We start from the raw sequence: 14,920 nt of genomic DNA, 5'->3' as shown, positions 1-14,920 counted from the left end.
TTCACTTGACATCATCATTCCAAAATACCAATATTAAGAAAATATGGCCACTGCTATAACATCTATATATTTCTTCTCCCCATCATTTTCTAAATAATAAAGCTAAATGTTTTATGTATTTTCCCAGCCTTGTAGCCAATTCTCTCCTTTGGCAAAATGTCTATATGGCCTTAACACAATGCAATGTCATACTCACTGTTTAGCTCATTCTCTTGAGTTTAATATTCTTAAAATGCACACCTCTGTGCTTTATCATTTATTCATTAATGTATGCTGAGTTAAATAAGCTCAGCATGTGCTGCTATAATTCTCAGTCTACCCTGATTTTCTGCTCCCAAAGCAGCAGCAGACACTCCTATCTGCCATGTATTTGGAAAGATAGCCAAAGAGGTGTGCATCTACTGTCTTCATACATTCAATGTGCTAATGATAAGAACCAAAATCTGTTCCTAGTACTTGCATTTATTAGCACAATTTTAGTACCATTTAAGAGTAAATAGACCTTCATGTTTCCTACTTGCTTGTTTTTATAGAGTCAACTTTCCATTATATTATTGCAGAGTGTCTTTCTGCATGAGCTATGGCCATGTAGTTATTATAATGAATCTTCAGGTTTGCATGCTTACTCAGCACAGTATACAGGCTGAATAAACACTGCCTTACTCATGGTAGATATATAATCAATGATTTTGACTGAATAAACAATTCTGTAGCTGCCTTTGAGGCTAAAACATATAATACATTTCAAGAGCAACTGAAATAGAATCTTTCACTCACATAATACTGTCTCAATTTTGACTATTAGTTATACTATCATCATGCATAAATTCATATAAATTTGATATGAAAGAAGAATCTTCACAATTAGCCTAAATACAGTCAAGACAGAAAAAAAAAGTTAAAAGGTTTCAAAATTAGAAGACTTCAATAGTAGATGTGTTAGTTCTGGCTCAACCATTTACTGATTCCTTGACATTGGGGGGAACAATTTAACTATAAAACTCAGTTTCTTTATCCATCAGATTGTAGATATCTGTCTTGACTTATTTTTCTCCAGTGACTTTAAGAAAACTACATGAAATTAGACAATAGCACTTAAAATAATATAAAGCAAATTAAAAATAACATTATGATGATTTTATCTCTTTGGAAAAAAAGTATCTTTGCCAAATCCCTTCTTACATGTTTCAGTTTAGCCTGATAAATCCCAGTATATGTGTGTAAGAAAATATATTGATGCTTTCTTATTTGTAATGATTTTTGTATATTTTCTTGGTATCTAGGATGGTATTTTCTAACTTACTTGTGGCTTCTCAACCTTCATGACTTGGATGTTATGTAGTCCAAGAATTTCCCTCTAGCCACTGTTTTGCTTTTCCTTCAATGGCTTCCACTCAAGCACAGGCTCCGTGTTCAAGGTTTTTTCTTTTTTCTTTTTTCTTTTTTCTTTTTTTTTTTTTGTAGCTTCTAAAGCTTCTAGAGATCTTGAAATATGTAATCTGCAAGGTCTCTTAATGCCATAAACACTAGAGTCATGTTCTCTATCCTCCAAACTTCGTACCATTTATCTACCCTTACCACCTACCTGGACTTTCTTGGCCATGATGAATTCTGTGTGCTGGTCCTTAGGTTACAGGAGGTGGGTGTTACTCAGTACTTGTGTAAGCTGCCTGGATATAACAACTGTATTTTTGCATGAATAAATGATGTTTGCTTATTCACTAATGCTCCAGGGTATGGTACATTTTGATTCCTCTATTTTAATTTTGTTTATATGCATATCTAATTATGTTTGTTTGGTTTAGCACTGCACAGACATGTTAGGTAATGCTATTATCAATGGTTTGCTCATCTTGAAATATCAGCCACAGGACTAGAGCAGAACAACTAGAGTTGAAGCATCATGCCTGAGGTTTGGTCAACACTGTTTTTAGACTCCATATAATTTTAGAGATTTCTAACTTGGATGTAAATAATCACATCAGATTCAACCATGGCAGTTCTGTTCTGACCCTTCTCTCCAGGTCTCAGATTATTTGAATCAGGTTAGGTGACCGACATTTTTGAGACTTCTTTTGTTACTCTGGATTTTCAAGTGGCTCAGTGCATTTAAAAGAAAATAGACTTTTTAATTTTAATGTATTTCAGACAAATAGGAAAGTGTATGCATTTATATAAATATCAGTGTTTTGAAATTAACCATTTCAAAACTATTGCAACTGAGTAAATAAGCACATAAAAACTATTGACATTAAAGAAATACATTTCAGAGTTATTAAACTCTTTGACTTGCTTGGTAGTTCCTCCATCTTTGACAATAAAGTTATAAGTACTATTACGTATAGATCCATATAATTCCTGATAATACGTGGCATATTGTGTCTTGATTTGCATTTTGCTGGTTCCTAAAGAGCTTGCAATTCTGGTTCTTAAACCGCTTATCTTCATTTATCAAGTTATCAGAATCTTTTCTCAATTTAAATTAACAAAATCTGTTGACAAAAATGAGAGTAGTCTTTGTTTTAATTTCAAAATTAGATGTCTAAAATTGTAGATGTGTTAGTCATTGTTTTAATTTCAAAAGTAGATGTGTAAAATTGTTACCTTCGTGAGATTCCAAGATATGACACTTAAGTCTCTTCTGTTCTCAGTCAGATGGTGACAGTTTGAGCAAGCTAGACATTCACAAATACTTGAGCTTGGCTAGAGGAAAAGGTTAGTAATGTTTGTCTGTAAAGAAGATGTGAAACTCTTTTGTTTCTGCTTTCAAATCCCAGTTCACCAATTACTGGTGGTGTGACCTTACACTAGTTAATCACATTTTTGCCTCCTTTTCTCCTTTGTAAAATGAGAATGGTAAATAGTACCCATTTCATAAGGTTGCTGATAGAAATAAACTAATTAACATATGTAAAGCTCTTAGAAGAGTGCCTGGCTATAATTATTTTAATCATTAAGCTCTGTGACTAAAGATTCCTCAGTATTTGTAAGTTAAGAGGGCAGCAGCCTATCTAAGGATACGTTTCGTTATAAACATTCAAATAGAATCACTGAGAGCAACTTAAATGTCAAGGATTTTACTAGGCCTCAGAGTCCTGTGATTATGGAGGAATAAATGAGAGAAAATGTAGGGAACCCAGAAAATAGCTTTTAGAGAACTTTTGAAAGAAGAAGGCTATATACCTGAATATGCAGATTTCCAGAGCAAAGCATGGATTCTAGGAAAAGGGAAGAAAGCCTGCTTATGTGCTATCTTAGTACACAGATGTGAACTATGGATTTCTTAAATCTCCCCCTGCACAACTGCACATTTATTAGAGTAAGACACATTTTTCTTAAGTGAAAACTTGACCATTCAATAAATGTGACTTTGAGGCTACCTCTCAAACATTTTGAATCTGTATCATCACCAGCCAAACTGGGCTAAAGTACCTCTTCAAACTGCTGCTTTAGGAAGAAAAACAATAGATATAGCACACCCTCTACTAATGTAACAAAATGTTTACTTTCCTTTCCTTGACCAAACCACGGGATTGACAGGACACACGGAGGTATGGAGCACGCCTTTTCCTTGATCTACCAGGATCTGTTTCCAAGGACAGAAATCCTCGCAACAAAGACAAGTGTAGTAGTGACTGTATCTTCACACTGTACATGGAAACCCCAGCTAGTCTTTCCTGCCCAAGGAAGCTGAAATTTTTTTCAGTCTATACCCACCCCAAATTGCCTCATTAGTAAGGAGCAGCCAGGGTATGATGTAGCCACTGTCCTTCATTATTAACACATCTAAGAAACAACACCTTCTGTCTCCACCAATGACCTCCAAGCCCAGAATATGATTTGAATGTCAAATTTTTTAAGATTTAATTTTTAAAATTATCACCACTCAGAATTAACAGTAAGTTATTCTAAAACTTAGCTAACACTACAAATATATCAAATCTAAGTAGAAAAAAAGTAAGAAAACAGAAAAGAGATAAGCCATTTAGTTGTTGAAGCAGGGGTAAAATTAGTAGAATAATCAAAAATGAGCTAAGAGTTGATGTAATGCATCCCCCACAACACACATCTACAGCAAATAAGTTCATTAAATGAGATGTTTGTGAACATATATGATGCCTTGGCATTTGTAATCGTAATGCAGTTCAATATCTCAGATAGTGTGAATGATACAATAGTTTGTGTCTCAAACTAGGTGTAATTTAATAATGAAGAAATATAAGCCAAAGAAAGAGAGATATCTAGTCACTATTTTTACAACTTAATTCATCCTGTTGCCCAAATGCCCTTTCCTTTCACTATCATGACCAATGAGGAACTAGTTTTTAAGAAAGCATACCAAGAGTCTGCCTGTCTAAAACTGCACAGGTTTACAAAGCCCATTTCTTTCCTATTTTCTAAATAGCTATAAAGAGAATCATGAAAACTATAGAAAAGCACAATCTTCCTCTACTTTATCTTCATATGCATTCCATATTGTGTCACTGGTAGGAAAAATAGTATCTTGCTTTCATGCATAGTTCAGCATATAAAAAATAACTATTTGAATAACTAGGCAAAAAGCTTAAGCAACGAAAAGCAAGTCAAGAAAGTATATATACCCCCCTCCTTAAGTGAATGTTTTAAAATAATGAGCCTGTAAACCTCTAGTTATTAAATAGATAACAGTCAGTCGTTGAACTTACAATCCTAGACGAGTTAACGCACCAAGCAAAAATCCACATTTGAAATACTGTGAAAGCTTAAAAGTTGTCCTTCAACTTCTGTTAGCTGGACTTCTCTGTTTTATTGAGGGATTTGAAACTAAGTGTTTTCTTGACTTCTATATTGTAAAATTCCAATTCCAATTATGAGTTTCACCATATTCAGAAGTATTTTCAGTGATTTTTCAAGACTTTACTGCTGGGTATTTTCTAATTTATTTCTTTCTCTTGGAGGGCAGTAGGTGAGGCTTGCTTGAAATAATTGTTTTTTAAAACTTTTAGTGTTTTACCTATTTCTCAGATAAAGTCCCCACTAATTTACTTATAGAGATCTTAAAGAAAAAAAGAAAGAAAAATTGGCCTTTAAATAAACAAACATAATGACATAGCAAATGACTTAGTATTAAATAACCTAAGATCATCTCGAGAGAGGTACAATTTCCATGTTTACCTCACAAAATGTTGATTGCACTATGAAGAATCATTTGCAAATTTCTTATCGGTCTATACAAATAAATAGAAGCACAATTGGTCAAAGTTCCTATGAGAACTAGCACTTTCTCTCACCATCAGCAGATTGGAAATCGTTTGTCAAAAACCTTGAGAGACCTTGGAAGTTAAAACAAGAAATAATTTTACTTCAAAGAATTCTAAGTAGAATAGTTTTCATATTTAGGTTTCAAAACAATGCTTCCATTGCCTAATAAAGTATAAGCTAAATATTTTATATGACTATCAGTGTAGAGCCTACTTTTCTTAGGAGCAATCTAAACCTACTCATTCTAATTATCTTGCTTGAGCTATAAATACTAGCACCCCCCACCCTCTGTATTAGCCCTGATCACATTGTTTATAAAGTTTGAAATCTTGCCAAATACTAGTATCCTTTTAATTATTATTATTATTTCCAACTTTCCTTTGTTATTACTTCTTCAAAAGCTAGATATCATTGAAAGCAGTCAACCTCAAATGATTTCACCTAAATGTTTTCTTTAGTATACAAATCTTTAGTTTGTGAATTGATATTGTAAACAAGAAGAGACAGTTGAATCTAGAACTCAAATCCGCAAGCTAACACTTATGCTGATGAGTCCCAAATTTGATGCACATTAGAATCAAATAAGGGTCTTCAAGAAATATACATGTCTTGCTACGACACTGATCATTTTGTTACAAGTGGTCTGTGCTACAACCTATACATTAGGATTTTTTAAAATTCAGGTGATTTTATTGTGTAGCAAAGTTTGGAAGCCATTGGTTTGGACTATGGTTTACAGGCTTTAAGACAGAACTAAATAACACTCTTCCAGCTCTTTTCTCACTTAAAGAAAATTTTATAAATGATAATTCCTTGCAAATCTCTTTTCTACTCCCACTCCTCATAATCTCAGGAAAAATGAAGTAGTTGCCTCAGTCTCATATTTTTTATAAAACTTTAGATATGTCTACAATGAGGAAATGTTTGAGAAAGACTATTCATCTTAATTATGTTAATCTTCCTTAGTCAAGAAATGGGAAGTTCAGATCATCCCTCTGCATCAACGGAGATATGTTTATCATTGATATAAAATTGTTTTTGGGTAACCTGAATATATTCTTAGGGTTTGTAAAAGATTCATGTGGTTCACTTTATACTACGTAGAATAATACTAAAGGCTAAGACTTTTTTTTCTTTTCCAAATGGCATTATTTCAGAATTCCAAGTGATTCTATATGAGCACATCAATGTAATTCCTTAATAGTACTCATGATTTTGCTTCTTCCTGGAAAGTATTTTTGACTACATAGCTTCAGTGAGACTTATAAATAAATGGTGATTTTCTAATATATAATAATAACACTTTGTAGCATCTTTACAAGACAAAACATAAAAAAGTTTATAAAGTTCAATTTTTATGGACAGTAGTGAGGTAAATAAATATGTTCAGGTCAATTTTACATGGGCTAAAAATGAAATAAAAAATAGTTATTTCCAGAGATTTCATAGTACTGAAATTGCTTTTTTATAACATTCTAACATCTTAAATGTTAGATGTTTTACATATATAATGTTAGATGCTTAAATGGTAGAATTATTCCTTGGATATATATAATCAATATTGTAGGCTTAATTTATTGAACATATCAGGTGCTTTAATCTTATCTGACTTTCTTCATTTAACTAATAATAACTAAACATTATTTTCAAATATACTTAAACATGCAATAGTAAAAATAATAACTGTTAATTTGTGTTAATAATAATGCTGTTATTGATAAACATAAACAGAATCACAACTTTTTGCCAGGAATATGCTAAATCTGGTATGTGAATTATTTCAATTATGTGCTCTAAAACTAAATAAGGTGAAGATTTTTGTTAACCCAATTTATAGATGTGGAAATAGAATTAGAGAAGGTAAATGATTTGCCCAGATTACACAGAGAATAAACTGGCATCCAGGTTTCAAACCAAGGTAGATCATTTCCAGAATTCATGTTTAATATATTGTAATGAAACTAACACCAGACCATGGCTGGGTGTGTAACATTTAAATATCTTGAAGAAAAGTTTTAAAACTTGTATTGGCCCCTCTTTATTGGCCAATGAGATCTGTTATCCAGATATTTAGGAACATGAATGCATATTGATTTTATTTTATTGTTAACCAAATACTAGGTGTCACCATATGCAGTCTTACTTTTTATATAATTTGGGATGACAACTGACAAAACCCAAATTATTTTTAGAATAGACCCATAAACATTTTTCAGACTGAATACTCTATTGGAGTTAACTATCTGGATATGAATTAGGGAAGCTTTCTTTCTTAAAATAATCTGAGCTTATGCATTAAATAGAAGGGGAATATTCATTGCCCATTTGCATATAAACTTCATATCCCTTCTTTACCCTCTTTTTATCTGAAAATCACACTAGCATTAGGGGCCAAGCTCTTTAGCACATCAAACTCAAATGGCATAACCCATACGGCTTCCTCTGAAGGACATTCTTTAAATAATTAACCCACGTAGCCTTGAGGGTTTTCTAGTAACTATATTGACAAGGTGATATGTGCTCTGATGTATTAAGGCAACGCCTAAAACTGAGCAGTTCCTCTTGTAAATTATTATCATTTCATAATTGCAGACAGAAATTGCATAATTTTTAGATATAATGTCTAATAAGCTAATCGTCTATAAATTCTAAGAAGAGTTACCCTTTAAAAACAATACACTACTTTTTGGTACAGATTGAAAAGCTGTATCAGGGCTGATCTCAGCACTTTGGGAGGCTGAGGTGGGAGAACCGTTTGAGGCCAGAAGTTCAAGACCAGCCTGGATAGCAAGACACTGTATCTACGAAAAAATTTAAAAATTAGCCAAGCATGGTCGAGCACACCGGTAGTCTCATCTAGTTGGGAAGCTGAAATGAAAGCCCAGGAGCTCCAGATTGTAGTGAGCCATGATTGTGCCACTGCACTCCAGCCTGGGTGACAGAGGGAAACACTGTATCGAAAAACCTGAAAAGAAAAGAAATCTATATCAGAACTATTGGTGAACATGAACTGAATTACAGGAATAAGAACTATCTCACTATCTCCAATCCTGATAGGATACTGGGATAGTTAAGGGTGCAAAAATTACAAACATACACAAACAAATCCATACAAGGATTAGAAACACAAGGGTTATATAGTCTTTTGATGAGAAAATAAAGAAATACATAAAGCTAATAGCTAAACTTAGATGGATATTTATTGATGACATTTTTACATCATAGCCATCTGTAGAGGAGTTTAACTGCTAGACTCAATACACACCTTCTTTTTGTTTATCATGGTAACTCTGTGAGGCAGATATTCTCAGTCCACAGATGAGAAAGCCAAGTTCTAGAGCGGTTAAGTAACATATCCAAGGTCACACATCTTTGGTGGCTATATTTGCCTCTGAAATACCACACTCTTACCTGCATACCACATTAACTAAATTGTTTGCTTAGTTCTGCTTTCTTGGTTCTAAGTGTTCTCTCATCTAAGCAGGAGAGAAATACAAGTATATATTCCTAGAATCTTCTCGTAAAGCTTCCCAGAACCATAAAATGTGAATGTCTTACATCATCCACTAAAGAGCTAAAAATACAAAATGTGTAGATTAAGAAATACTCGTATTCAATATGACTTTTATTTCAGCTTTTTCTAGTGACAGTTTTAATTTTTTAAAATAGCTTCCAATAAAAAAAGGGATGTTTAATAACAGTATAATGCAGTTCTCCAAATTAAAAAACAAATAGTTTTAAGATATTGAAAGAAATACATCAGTAAAATTTAATAGACAATATTTAAAAATTTAGAATTGTGAAGAGTCAATTAAATCTAGTTTTCAGATGCTGGGAGCCATGATACTTTATGCTGTTTAGAAAAAAAGAGCATAAATGACATAAAATATGAGGAAAACTCCATGTAACTTAAAAAAAAAAGTTGGAGAGTAGAAAAAACTATAGTAATTTTGCAGTCCTGAATTACACACACCTAAAATTTATTTTATTAGTGTCCTAAAGCTGCACTGTAATACTTGGGTCTGTAATGATTCAAGCCCTCAGTCCAAGAAACACATGGTCCTGGAGTTGTGGCTCCACCTCTCTATTTCCACCCTGCAGGCTTGTCACACCTCTAAGCTCTAACTGATAGTCTTTAAAGAAACTGATTACTTAATTCATGACTTCAGTGAATAATTTAAGGAATTGCTTAAGGGCAAAATGAATAAATAACACTAACAAAAGAGACTTTGTTTTTAATCTTATCTCAGTACCCAAATCATGAATGTGGTAACCTCTGAGGCTAGTTTCCTCATCTGTCAAGTGAAGATCTTGATTTCAAATTCTAGTGGGCATCACAATCACCAGAAGGGCTTGTTAAAGCACAGACTGCTAGACTCCACACCCAGAGTTTCTGCTTCACTGGGTTTGAGGCTGGGTGGAGGAAGTTATATGTCTAACAAGTTCCCAAGTGATGCTATGTTGCTGGTAGGGACTACACTTTGAGAACCACTAAATTAGATGATCTCTACGTTTGCTAATATATCTAACATTCCAATTTTTTCTACTTGAAGATTTCAAAATATTTCCCCAATTTTTCCTCCAGCAATATGTCTAATAACTGACAGTTTTACATTTGTATTGTACAAATAATAGTATCAACATGTCATATTCACAAAGTCTAAAAATCTTCCAACACCTTGTTAGAAGAATGAAACCAATACGTACCCTATTTTTTGTGTCTAATGTCCTTATTATTAACATTAACAGAAATGCAGACTGCGAAATTAAATAACTTCCTCAAAAACTTAGTAGTGAAAAAACCCCAAGTTTAACTTAAGTTCTTTTTTCCACGGTAACAAAATTATGCTTTAGTTCAATCTTGCTTTAGAGATGTGTCTGATATTATGTCTTCTGCTGAGGAAGGATTTTGAAATTATTTTGGTATCGCTCTATGCTCTAGACATGAATAGATTCAAATCTGAATCAACACAACAATCTCAAGGTGCAATTTTTCTGGGTAATAGTGTGAACACAATGATACCAACAGTCAGAATAATTATTATCACAGTACAGCATAGTAGTTTGAATGTGTATCTGATGTGTCAGCTTTGATATGAATTCTGGGTATACATATCGGTTCCATAATGCTTTTTTTTCCTTTCAAACAGACAAGTTCAACAAGAGCTCTTTAGCAGTCACGAGGCTGGGACAAGGTTATATAGTTGCCTGATATCTCAGGCACTCTCCTGTCACCCAGCTCTTACTGCTATACTTAGCAAGTAATTGTCAGCAAAGAGCCAGAGGAGGAATCCAAGGGCAGGCTTACATATGAGAGGGTTATTCTCTCATAACAGCTATGGGACTCAGTTAGCTGTGGTCAGTTTCCTCATGGCAGATTAAAATTTATCTTTCCACACATACAGAATATGAAAATATTACATCCCTTTTCCCCGCTTTTATAATTAATCCATAGCAACTATCAGTGCCTGAATTCAGACCATGTCTTCCTTATATGGGGAACAAAAACACTTTCTCATCAGGGTAAGAGTGTTTTTTTGTTTTTGTTTCTGTTTTAGGTTTTTGTTTTTTCCTAATCTCATGAGGCAAGTATGACACTTTCAGGGGTCCGTTCTTAACTTGCTGGGTTGGCCAAGCCAACAGGGTGGAGTGGTAAATATGCTACCCCCCTAGGAAGTCAGACAGTTAAGAAAGCCTTGTTCATGTGACCATAGTCTTTATGTTCTGCTTGATTCGGCATTCCAGTACTCTAGTCTTGCTCCTGTGTACTGGTTTGAACTCTTATTCTTATGGTTTGGTATCACGGTTTTGCATCTGGCCTTTGACATTAAATTGTCTACCTCTAGGCAGTTAGTGAAATTCCTTATTATAAACAATGGTATCACAAATAATGAAAGGACATAAGGAAAAATTGCTTAATTTCTGGTGAATTTCAGATATTAGGATAGAGTTTGGCAGACTCATAGGTGTTTGAATGTCCCACGGTTACCAACAGTTTTGACCTCTCTACAGTGGTACGAGTAGCAAAGAGTAGCAGGAGTAATGACAGTTCTGTTCTTGTACAGTATCCATTTTATGGTCCCATTAAATTATCATCACATGAGGAAAAATGCTGTAAGGCTTGATTGTAAAGATTACTATAGAGGAAATTTATACTAAACAAAGTAGAGAATCAGAAGAGTGGATCTTCTAATTTAAAACCTTTTGCAGATTCCTCTTAATATCTAGACTAGACTAGTTAGGGAAATGTGATATATTTTAGTCAATCACATGTGTCACAATGTAAATCTAGTCATGTATGTGCATGTGTTTTGATGGTTTTTACTGTCATAGGAAAAATTCCCTATCTGAAAAATTTGCTGTCCCATATTTTTGGGAATATTCTTAGACTTAATTTAAGAGAGTATGGACATTCAGTCTATAACTGCAAATAATGTGTATGATTCAAAGCCCCAAAAAAGTAAGACATTGAGTTCACAGGCACAGATGTACATGTGGCTCATTATGTAGAGTCTTTGCCTGAGCAGCCTTTCATAGAGAGATGGCAGTGAAGGTAGCCATGGTGGCTCAGAGTATACCTAGGCCTGGGACAGAGAAAGACAAGAGCCATAGCAAGAGAAACACAGTTTTAGCATGCTCTACCTTTTGTCCATGAATGGTCTAATTTCCCTAGTGAGGAACACTTGGTGATATCCTGCCGTGGTAAACATTTGTCAGTTGCTTACCCACTGTTCCTTGCCTCATCCTCTTGACTAAACTACTCTCACTTTCGGACAAGTAGCCACCCCTGCAGCACATGTGCTTCAAGTTAGCATCTAAGAATAAGGCTCTATTTACTTAAACTTTGAGATTTAATTTTGTTATTTGAAACTTAGGTATACAGGTTTGGATTATTCATCATCTTTGGCTTTTGTAGTACTTATTTTATTGATCCAAGCATGGCCCACTTGTATATAATTAGTTAAATAGCTTAGTTTAGTTTTTTATTTTTCAATTTTATTTTAGTTTGAGGGGACATGTGCTGATTTATTACATAGGTAAATTGCATGTTTCTGGGTTTTGGGGTGTGATTTTGTCCCTTAGGTAGTGGGCATAGTAGCCAATAGGATGTCTTTCAACCCTTATCCTCCTCCCACCCGCCACCCTCAGGAAGGCCCCTGAGGCCTCTTGTTCCCCTTTTGTGTCCACATGTACTCAATGTTTAGCTCTCACTTGCGAGTGAGAACACGTGGCGTCCATTTTTCTGTTCCTGCATTAGTTAACTCAGGATAATGGCCTCCAGCTTCATCCATGTTGCTGTAATCCAATTATGAGGCATATACTCAATTAGTTTAATACCATACCAAGAACCCATGAACCAAGCATCTCAAAGCCTAACTGAATCTGATATTATGTTGGTCATTATTATTCATATGGTTTTGCCAAAGTCCAATAGATATAGGCATTACATCCTGACCACCTGATAAAATATGTGATAGTGGACAAATGGCTCTTGTTTTCTCATTACTCACAGTCCCTCCTTTGTGTAACTGATCACTGCTCATACTGTGTGCTGGTCTACCAATTCAAAAACTCCATGCAACTAGCCACAGGGATAGGTACGTGGCCCCTGCCTGAGCAATCATGGCAAACCACCTACCTGGCTACTGTAAGTGAACTGTGAGTAGAACTTTCTGGACCATTGTAACAGCTATGGCTTTTATTTTCAGCAAGATAGTGAGGCACTGGAGAGTTGGACAGAGAAGTGTGGTCCGATGTGCTGTGTTTTAGGGCTACTCAGCTGCTCTGCGGAGAAGAGAATCAAGGAGATAAGCAAGTCAAGAATTTTGTGAGGAAAAGATCCAACCATAGTCTGACACTTCCAGTGTGTGTTTTTAACAACCTTGTGCTCTGTGCAGAACATGCTGGCAAGCGAAGAAACTGCATTATGTGCAACAAACTCACAGCACAGCCAGTATGTCTCTGTTACCTCTGTAGAGCGCACATGCAAAACTTCCTTGGAACTTGTTAGCCACATGCATGTCAGTGGCTCTCACACATGCCCCCAACTTTCTGTATTCCCCACGCTGCAAGGCAAGGGTTGGAGCCCTTTTCGTGCTGCATGAAGTAGGGTGCATTCAGCCACACTGCCGTGTCAGCTGGAAATGGATCCACTAGCCATGCAGAGCCGACTCATTGCAAGGGGCTGGGTCCTGCGTGCTCTTTTCTCTTGCTGTGAGTGAACACTGCACCACTTCAGCCTGGTGTATGTCTTGTCTGTTTTCAGCAACCTCAAAGCATGCACTGTTCTGGGTACTGCTTACCTGCCTTTTGACATTGGTCTCACTCTTATTACATCCTATACTTCAGGGCAATGAAACAAGTATCATCTAGGAGGGAGATGAAATAGATTGAAGTAGGTTTTAGTAGTGGATTTGGTGAGAAGAATTAAATTATAGATATACGTTGATGATAGAGACAACATAATTTATACTGATTGGATATAGATTGTGAGTTAAAGAGGCAGAGCAGTAAACAATGCTTGATGTCAGGACTGAACACCTAGAAAAAAAAGAAAGGCTCTATTAACAGATGGGGAAAACTGAAAGAGGCATCAGTTTGTAGCTAGGTAGAAATCAATTTCTATTAGGAGAATGCAACTTTGCAGGGCTATTAGATATCCACATGAAGGTGACAAGAAATAGTTTGATAAGTGGACCTGGAGTTTAGGGAAGAGTCTGAGGCTAGAATTTAAGTTTGGAAGGTATCAGCATATAGATGACAAGTAAAGCCAAGAAACTGAATGAGATAATCAGGAATGAGTGCAGACAGAGACAAGGGCTAGACAAACCAGGGACACTACAGGGTGCAAACAGAGGAAAGGGAGCCACCAATGTAGAGCAAAGAGGGACAGTTTCTGAGGGTAGGAAGAAAGTCAGAAGAGAGAGTTGCTCTAGAATATGGAAAAAAGGAGGGTGTTTCTATAGGAAGGAGGGATCAACTCTGTCATACATCACTTATGAGTCAAATAAGATGAGGATAGAGAATCAAACAATGGAACCCAGACAGCAGCAGCTCTTGCAGAATAGTGAGGTGAAATATTTATTGGAGTAGGTTCAAAAAAGAATGGGAAGAGACAGGTTGGAGATAGTGAGTATTGATGTTAGGTTTCCTCCTTGAGAGTTATATGTTATCTTTTGAAAAGATTTACTCGCTATTCGACATTTTACTAAATGTAAAATGTACATGGCAATTAATTTAATAAATTCCTTCCTAACATTTAGTGAAATGTCTGTGTCTTTTTGTCCTCTGCAATGATTGAGATGTATGGCATGCAATAAAATTATTAATAATGTTATCCTTTTGAATGAGAATCTACTCTTCGATTCACACCATTAAATAACCTTCTTATCTGTGTGCCAAAATGTCAGCCAATACGTTGGACTGGGTCCTAAGAATATTGGTGGGTAAGAAGAACATTCCTTGGCTGGTTTATTTTTCTTTGGTATTAGTGCTTACTTGGCTCATCTCAACGTCTGTAGTAAATTGCTTTTCACCCAGGAATTTGCAAATAATTTAGCTGGAACATTTCTAACCATATGTATATATATTTTTTTATTAAATCCTGGCCAGATTCCATCAGTTCTGGAGCTGTATTGTTTTACAGATTTCATGACTGGTTTGTCTCATAAAGTAGAAC

The sequence above is a fragment of the Colobus angolensis genome, unplaced genomic scaffold, assembly GCF_000951035.1.
Source record: "Colobus angolensis palliatus isolate OR3802 unplaced genomic scaffold, Cang.pa_1.0 Scaffold409, whole genome shotgun sequence".
NCBI classification, from domain to species: domain Eukaryota; kingdom Metazoa; phylum Chordata; class Mammalia; order Primates; family Cercopithecidae; genus Colobus; species Colobus angolensis.
The sequence above is the reverse complement of the archived record's forward strand: the minus strand, read 5'-3'. Positions refer to the sequence as shown.